The 9226-nt window shown below is 49.4% G+C and overlaps 2 protein-coding genes across 2 annotated transcripts in view; both read right to left on the bottom strand.

Moving 5' to 3' along the window:
• The window catches only part of Prkrip1 (PRKR interacting protein 1), a 37004-nt gene that overhangs the window by 11952 nt on the left and 15826 nt on the right, over window positions 1-9226 (bottom strand). The gene's annotated exons all lie outside the window — the stretch shown is intronic.
• The window catches only part of Orai2 (ORAI calcium release-activated calcium modulator 2), a 40372-nt gene that overhangs the window by 21281 nt on the left and 9865 nt on the right, over window positions 1-9226 (bottom strand). The window lies entirely within an intron of this gene.

Genomic DNA, 9226 nt, shown 5'->3' with positions numbered 1-9226 from the left:
CCCACCCCCCATTTGCTGGTGAGGTCTGGGGTTTTACAACCGAGAAACTCAAACAGAAACGGTCTCAGCAGGAAGTGCACAGTAGGTAACTGAGAAACAAGAAGAAATCGCGTCAGCGCTGCAAGGTGCCTCGTGGCCCCTCAGAGTGCTTCCTATTTGCCTGGTAGGCTGTTGCTGCACGCTCTACAAAGGACTTTTCCATCTGCCGCAATAGCACTGGACTGTGACACATTTACCCAGAGAAACGAAAAATTCCACTCATGTCCAAGTTTCCTGACTACTGAGAGAGTTGAGAGGTTGTTGACATCAGTTTCAACTCGAGTCCTAGAGCACAGGCACTTGGGACGGGAAAACCGATGCCTCCCTCCTGGTGCCGACCCACCTGGTGGCACGCCACCGCATGCCCTTTGCTACTGCCCCAGCTCCGCTTGTTTTCTCAAGGCAACTGCCAGGCGACTTACAGACCTGAAGTCTGAGCAAATGAAAACAGGAAGGAGACATATGGTAAGCTCCAGCCATTGCATCATGGATGACATTCTTTTGACAAGGGGTTTTTGCTCATTGCGGTTATTGGGAACCCTGGCTTTGGGGTAGGGCTTTTCGGTGCCAGGCAGCAGGGCTCCTCCACCGCCAGCACAATCATCTGGCATGCCTGGGCAAAACTGAAATGTAAGCGCTGTAATTACCAGTCCTCCTAGGAGCCATTCTGCTAACCAAACACGGGCAACAGCCCTTAAAGTTGTTTGGTTTACTTTGTCCCTCAAATGAAGGAAGCCACGCTGTCATTATGAAAGGAGAGCCCTGGCAGTTGAAGGGTTCCCCATTTCAGGGTCCCCGGGGAGCTGATGGAGGTTACACAGAAGGAAGGGGGTTCAGGTCCGGATGCAGGGGCTCTTCTCAGGGCATTGCGTTGCTATCTGGGCTGTCTGCAAACTGTCGGTTTGTCTTGGCAAGTTACTTCCTTTACTTAAAGAAAAATGTAATTATATTTTGTTTATTTAGGGGTGGTGGTGTGCGCCACGAGGCACACGTGGAGGTCAGAGGACAGCTGTGGGAGTCAGTTCTCTCCTTTTACATTTGAATTCAGGGGTCAGGCTTGTCAGCTAGTGCTGTTTACCCACTGAGTCATCCTGCTGGCTCCCATACTTTTTCTAAAGCCTTAGCCAGCCTGTCTTTGAACACCGATTCTTGGACACATACAATGAAGGTATACAGCATATTCTCTCTCAATCAATGAATCCTGTTCCTTGCTTTTCTATGAATCCTAGGTCTTGTCACACAGCATGATCTCAGCGTTTGTGTGACCAGCACTGGCCCCTCTCTCTGTCCCCGGCACTCATGGCCTACCTGATGTGTCCCACTATCACAGTCTACTGTAAAAATTTACTACCAAACACCCTAATATAGTGGTCAGACTTCTGCAGTTTGGGAAAACGCCTGGGGCTACATTATAAAGACAAGCTGTTTATTCTGGTTTACACTTGTGGAGACAGGCTCTAGCAGCATGGTGGGAGCCCCCTGGACTGCCTCATGTGGTAGAGGTGTGTACCCATCATACCACACGGTGGTCTCTCTTCTCCTCATAAAGCCACCAGGGTTCAACTGCAGTGACCCCACACTAATGACCCAATCACTTCCCAAAGGCCCCACCCCTGAACACAGGTAGTTAAGTTCCCGCCCTCATAATGCTATTAGAATTTGGGGGGTTAGACTGCTTAGATGGCGGGGGGGGGGGGCAGCAAATCATACTACCTACTCTGACCTTTCTTACTCACTTTACAGTCCCACCAACCCCCTCCCTGGGTCTTCCTGAGACCCACCCTTCCGCCTTCCCTCCTGGCTAGAGATGGTCCAGCCTTCTCCCCAGCAGATCCTTCAGAATGAGAAGGTATCTCAGTGGTATCACTTGGGGTTTTTGTTTTTTTGAGACAGGTTCTCTCATGTAGCCCAGGCTAGCCTCAAACTTGCTATGTAGTTAAAGTATTTGATTTTGATTGCCTCACCTACCCTCCTTCTATTTCTCAAGGGTCAGGCATATAGGCCTGCCCTGCCACCACTGATGGAACCCCGGGCTTCAAGTAGGCATTCTACCAAATAAATCACCCCTAAGATCCGTTATTGTTCTCGCCTATTTTTTTTTTAAAGACAAGGTTTCTCTGTGTAACAGTCCTGGCTGTCCTGAACTCACTCTGTCACAGAGATCCACCTGCTTCTGCCTCCCAAGTGCTGGGATTAAAGGCGTCTGCCACCACCGTCCAGCTTTTTTTTTAAATTTTATGTATATGGTGCTCTATCTGCATGTAAACCTGTATGTCAGAAGAGGGCATCAAATCCCATTATAGATGGCTGTGAGTCACCAGGTGGTTGCTAGGAACTGAACTCAGGACTTCTGGAAGAACAGTCAGTGCTCTTAACCACTGAGCCATCTCTCCAGCCTTGGATTTATTTTTAATTTTGTGTGTATTCTTTTCCTCTCTCATGCGCATGTGTGAGGGTGCCTGAAGAGGAAGTTGGATCCCTGGAGCCGGAGTTGCAGGTGGCTGGTTGTGAGCTGCCTGATGTGCGAGGACTCAAACTCCAGCCTCTGTAAGGGCAGCAACTGCTCACAGCCACTGAGCCGTCTCTCCAGTCCCTGTGAGACCCACTTTATATCATTCTGGACTCTTGTCCTCCCCAGTGCCTCTGTCCCTGGACTCCCCCAACTGCCCTGCCCCTAAGTCAGGACGCTGACCCCTCTGGGGGCATCACTGCCAGGGCCTTCTCCTAACCTCCTTCCAGTCCACATTCCATGGTGAAAGATCCCCTTGAGAGGCTGTTGAAGCCCCCAGCATCCAGTCTCCACCATACCCCAGCCTCTCACTGGCTCTGGAATTCCGGGTTGAACACTTGCTTGGCTTTCAGTAAACATTTACTACATTCTATGGAACGAGGAAGCTGAAAAGGGCCTCTCTGGACTCCCTCCAGGCTGATTTCTAAGAGTGTTCTCTTTATGGAAATACATGCTAATATATGGTAATTACAGCTCCTTTAGTGGAGGACGCCAGAGAGTAAACAGAAATTAAGTTCCAAAGGGGAAAAAGAAAGAGTCTGCTTGGTTCTTGGGCCAGGAGGGAAAGCAGTTTCTACATAACCTCCTTCTGTGCTGCCTTGGGAAGCAGCCAAGGCCCTGGTCCTGCAGAGCCAGGCTTGGATCTCCAAGTCCCAGAAGTGCCGTTCCTCCTGTTAGGGCTGGAGAGATGGCTCAGCGATTAAAACCATTTGCTGTTCTTCCAGAGGACATGAACTCTGTTCCCAACACCCACATGGTGGCTCACAACAATCTGTAACCCCAGTTCCAGGGGACCCAATGCCCTTTTCTGGCTCCACAGGCACCAGAGGATGTGGTGCACGTACATACATGAAGGTGAAACATACATACATTAAAAAAAAAAACCTAAAATAATTTTTGCCAGCTTGACACAATTTAGAATCACCAGGGAAGTCTCAATGAGGGACTGTCTACTTTGGGTTGGCTTGTGGGCATATATATGGGAAAACTTTTTTTCTTTAGCCCTGGCTATCCTGGAACTCCTTCTGTAGACCAGGCTGCCCTCAAACTCACAGAGATCCGCCTGCCACTGTCTCCCCAGTGCTAGGATTAAAGGCGTGCGCTACTACTGCCCAGGCCAAGGCAATTTATTTTTTTTAAATATTTATTTAGTTATTTATTATGTATACAATATTCTTTCTGCGTGTATGCCTGAAGGCCAGAAGAGGGCACCAGACCTCATTACAGATGGTTGTGAGCCACCATGTGGTTGCTGGGAATTGTACTCGGACCTTTGGAAGAGCAGGGAATGCTCTTAACTGCTGAGCCATCTCTCCAGCCCCCAATTTATTTGTTTTCTGAGACAGAGTTTCTCTGTATAACACTGGCTGTCCTGGCGCTCACTCTGTAGACCAGGCTGGCCTTGAACTCAGAGATCTGCCTGCCTCTGTCTCCAAAGTGCTAGGGTTAAAGGCATCCAAGGCAACTTACCCACAAATGGAAGCAGACAGAGAGCAGACACGGGGAATGGTGTGGGCTTTGAAACCTCAGAGCCCATCCCAGGAACACAATTCCAACAAGGCCATACCTCTTAATCCTTCCTGAACAGCCCATTAGCTGGGAACCAAACATTCAAATATATGAGCCTATGGGGGTCAAACCATGTGTTATGCTTGCCTGAATGTATGTGTGTCTGTGTACCATGTGCATGCCTACTTCAGACACCAGAAGGTGGAGTAGGATTCCCTGCAACTACAGTCACAGACAGTTGTGGGCCAACATGTAGGTGCTGGAAAATTGAACCCAGGTCCTCGGAAAGAGAAGCCACTGCTCTTAGATGTTGAGCCATCTCTCTAGCCCCAAGTGTCTTAAATTAACTGACGTGGGAAGCTCCAGTCCACTGTGAGCGGATCATTCCCTAGGCAAGGGGCCACGGAACTGTTAAGAGTGGAGAAACTGAGCTCGGCACGAGTGAGAGGCAGGCATTCATTTCTCTCTGCTCTTGACTGCAGTGTGAAGGAATCACTCTCTGCAGGTCCTGCCCTGACTTCCCCAGTGATGGACCGTAACACAATTATAAGCCAAATAAACACTTCCATGTCTAAGTTGGTCTTTTAATCAGGCTTTTAAAAAAAAAATCATAGTATCAGAAATAAAATTAAAATACTCCTTTAAATCAATTTGACAATATCTCTAAAAGATTAAGGCTGTAAACAGGTAAATTCAAAATACTCATGGCTCTCTGCAGGGTAGGTGGGGCATGTCTTTAACCCCAGCATTTGGGAGGCAGAGGCAGTGGATTTCTATGAGTTTGAGGCTAACCTGGTCACATAGTGAGTTCTAGGCCAGTCTGGGGTACACAGTGAATGAAACAGCCTCCACAGGCTCACAGGGAGGTGAGGTGTGGCCTTGCTGGAGGAAGTGTGTCACTAGGGGGTGGGCTTTGAGGTTTCAGAAACTCAAGTCAGGCCTATTGGCTCACTGTCTCTTCCTGCTGATCCAGATGTAGAACTCAAAGCTCCCTCTTCAACACCATGTCTGTCTGTACACCACCATGCTTCCCGCCATGACAATAATGGGCTAAACCTCTTAACTCTACGCCAGTCCCCATTAAATGTTTTCTTTATAAGAGTTGCTGTGGCCATGGTGTCTCTCCATAGCAAGAGAACACTAAGACAGACTCTGTCACAATAAAATAAAACAAAATAAAATAAAAATAAATTTATTTTTTTTGTTTTGTTTTTTTTTTTTTTTTTTTTAGTTTTTCGAGACAGGGTTTCTCTGTGGTTTTGGAGCCTGTCCTGGAACTAGCTCTTTTTTTTTTTTTCCTAAAATTTATTTATTTATGTATACAATATTCTGTCTGTGTGTATGTCTGCAGGCCAGAAGAGGGCACCAGACCTCATTACAGATGGTTGTGAGCCACCATGTGGTTGCCGGGAATTGAACTCAGGACCTTTGGAAGAGCAGGCAATGCTCTTAACCACTGAGCCATCTCTCCAGCCCTGGAACTAGCTCTTGTAGACCAGGCTGGTCTCGAACTCACAGAGATCCGCCTGCCTCTGCCTCCCAAGTGCTGGGATTAAAGGCGTGCGCCACCATCGCCCGGCTTAAAAATAAATTTAAAGAAAGAAAAAAAGATACTTGTTAAAATTTAGTGTTTCTCAAGGTGGGAAGAAATCACCCAAGACTCCTGCTCAAATGCCCTCTCTGGCCAGCCCAATTCTCCTGATTACCGGAGCCTCCTCCATTTCCCCTGCCCTTATTATTAGAACGGTAATGAATCAAAAATTTGAGGCTATCACTGGGGAGCCTACATATTTATTAACTTTTTTTCTAAGACAAGGTCTCATATAGTCCATGCTGGCCCCGACTTGGAACTCCTGATTTCCCTGCCTCCACCTCTCAAGAGCTGGGATTCCAAGCTTGCAGAGGCTAGTGGTCACCTTCCTCTGTGTGCATTCGGGGGTCTGGCAGCAGGCTCCTTTACCCACTGAGCCATTGCAACGGATCCGGAAGCTCCATCTTTGCTACACACGCATTTCAACTGTCGGGCAGCTTCCTGTAGACGGACAGGCATCCCGACACATTCCTGTACCAAGCTTGAAGAAGTTCCCTCTGGCTTTCAGTCTCTGTGATTTCCTTGTTTCCCAGTTACTATCACACGCCGACCTTCCTGCTAGCACTAGGGATTCACAGTTCGGTACCTGAAAAGCTAAGGGTTTGAGACTGGAGGGAAGCCACTGGAGACTGAGTATGTGAAACCGCTCTTTCTGATGGGAGGACTGGCAGGTGGTCGGAGGCCATGTCAGCCCCATCAGGGTGGAGGTGCTAGAGGTGTGGGCGGGGACATGAGGCATAGGTTAGGGACCAGGTGACCCTGCTCCCCAAGCTAGTATGTGCATGGCGGTGCAGCTTCCCTCCATGGGAAGAGGAGAACATGCCGAAGCTGAGAATCCTTTTCTTTTACAGTAGGATTTACATGTCACACACTCCTGGGACACCATTAAGTGATCACCGAACACACGTGTGTGGGGCTCTTAGTGGGGATGAGACCCCAGACTCAGAATGTACCAGTTTACTTGACACTCAAAGCAAGACAGGCTCTCTTGGGACCTGGTGTGGACAGAGGACAGTAGGGTCACCCTACTCTCTGGGGCTTGAGCAAGGAAGACAATACAGGAAGCAAGCAGGCACTGTCAGCAATGCTGATTGTACAGGACTGTGGACAACCTGGCAAGGAAGAGCCGGAGGACACCAACATGGGGGAGGGGAAGAATGGGTTTATTTGGCTCACAGCTCACACACAGTCCATCAAGGGAAACTGAGGCAGGAATTGAAGCAGAGACCAAGGAGGGATGCTGCTTACTACTCATTCAGCTTCTCTCCTTATACAGCCCCCCTTGCCCAGGGATGGCATCACCCAGAGTTGCCCACAGTGGACTAGGCCCTTCCACGTCAATCCTCAGTCAAGAAAATGCCCCACAGATGCGTCCCCAGGCCAATCTGAGGGAGGCAGTTCCCCAATTCAGCTCCTCCTCCAAGTTGACACATTCTATTCCAGAGTGAAATCCAGGACGCTGGCTCTTAGGAACACTACGCAGCATCCTAATACGACACCTGGGGAGAGCTCTTAAACCGCAGTCTCACCCAGAGAACCAAAAGGCACAGCACACTGGCCACTAGACAGACTGACTACACGAGCTGAAAGAAGGAATGGGCCGAGTCCTTCAGCCTCATCTGGGAACGCGGTGACAGGCCACTAGAACTTTCTGACACTGGATGCAAACGACTGTAAAAGCACTGTGAGGATGGGTTTGTGTGTTACAGATTTTAATGAATAGCCAATTCACAAAAGGGACTCATGAATAATGAGCGTCAGCTCCACTCAAACCTTTTTATGTATGTATGTGTATCGCATGCACATCGAGTGCTCATCGAGGTCAGAAGGCGCTGCCAGATCCTCAGGAACTGGAGTTAATGCATGGTTGCAAGCTACTGTTTGGGTGCAGGGGGCCACAGGCAGGTCCTCTGCAAGAGCAGTTAGTGCTATTAATATTAACTGCTGAGCCCTCTCTCCAGCCCCTTACTCAATTCTGTTTTACGAGGGCTGAGGAGATGGCTCAATGAGTAAGAGTGCTTGCTGTGCAAGCATGAGGACCTGAGTTCAAATCCCCACACCCACTAAAAAGCTGTAACCCTAGCGCTGTGGAGGTCAGAGAAGAGGACTGCTGGGGCCTGTCAGCCACCGGCCTCATTCCAGGCTTAGAGACCCCGTCTCAGGGGAACAGGGGTAACAAGACAGGGATGCTCTTTGCTCTCTAGAGTGCACAAAGGTTCATGAACCACACACCATCACTCATACAAAGGAGTAGTACCAGGCACTCTCCCCTTCTAAAGTGGTGCTACAGACGACACTCCCCAGGGCTGCACATCAACAACAGTCCCAGTCATACCAGCTGGCTCAACCCCAGCTCCATCATTTGTAACAAGAGAAACTGTATTTGGGAAGTTCCATGAGAAATCTAATGGAAGAAGGGTAAAGAACATTCTGTTCTAAATGACTAGGCTGTCACACAGAGTGCTCAGCACATGTCATCAGAGGGTAGGTAAATCAGGATCTTAAGAGACAAGGTTTGCTCCTCCAAAGACCAGGACAAGAGGGCTTAGCTTCCCACAGCAGAAGAGATAGGTGTTTGGGGTGAGACGGCCACACTCACCAGGCTTTCTGAGACAGTTATGTTATATACGGCCTGGGGTTCACTGCCAGGCTTCTCTCCATCCGTGAGCCCTCAACAAGCACATGACAGCACAATCCTCCTCTCTGTGGCTTTGGGGGCAGCTGACAGTATCAGCCACCCGCCTCAGTGACGCCATCTCCCCAAACAAACAACAGTCCTAAGATAGACAGAGAGTCAGCTAACCTAGAGAACTGATAACCCCTTAGCCAGAAAGGTCTCCGCAGACGCTTCCTCCTTAGCAGACAGCCTGCAGTCCTTTTGTTTAGTCATCCCAAGCTGCCGGACACAGGTGCTGAGTGCAGCTTGAGGCAAACTGGCAGAGGCAGGAAGGGACTTGTCCCTGGCTCTGAGGCAGCAGACGGAAAGACTTTTAGGTCCAGCCCTACTCCTCACTCAGCAGAGCAAAAGCCCATGAGGTCTAGGCTGCAGGTTCAAAGCAAGAGCCTGACACAGATGGGTAAAGGGAGAGTTAAAAGCAAATCACAAACCCACAAGGCTAGTCCTGACACACCTGAAGATCGCCTGTAACTCATGTGCTGGAGGGACAGGGGCCAGACGTCACATGGCTCAGAGTGGGCACAGGGCATCTGTGCCACAGCAGTAAAAGAAGGGAAGAGGGGCCATTTCCTTTAGTGGCACAGCCACTGGGAAGGTTCTCATGTTTTGGTAAATAACCGACCACCCAAGCTCATTCAGGCGACCTTAAAGCATGCCATGCCAAAAACAAGACACGAAAGCAGGAGGGGAGTCACGTCTGCTGGGGAAAGGACCCCGTGGGGGTAGGCTAAGAGAACGGAGTAAACACGATCAAAGTACATCACAAACATGTAGGAGCTATCAAAGAACAGCAACAAAAGTCAAAAGTAGAGCCGGGCGATGGTGGCGCACGCCTTTAATCCCAGCACTCGGGAGGCAGAGGCAGGCGGATCTCTGTGAGTTCGAGACCAGCCTGATCTAC

Source organism: Microtus ochrogaster, chromosome 2, assembly GCF_000317375.1.
Source record: "Microtus ochrogaster isolate Prairie Vole_2 chromosome 2, MicOch1.0, whole genome shotgun sequence".
NCBI classification, from domain to species: domain Eukaryota; kingdom Metazoa; phylum Chordata; class Mammalia; order Rodentia; family Cricetidae; genus Microtus; species Microtus ochrogaster.
The sequence above is the reverse complement of the archived record's forward strand: the minus strand, read 5'-3'. Positions and strand labels throughout refer to the sequence as shown.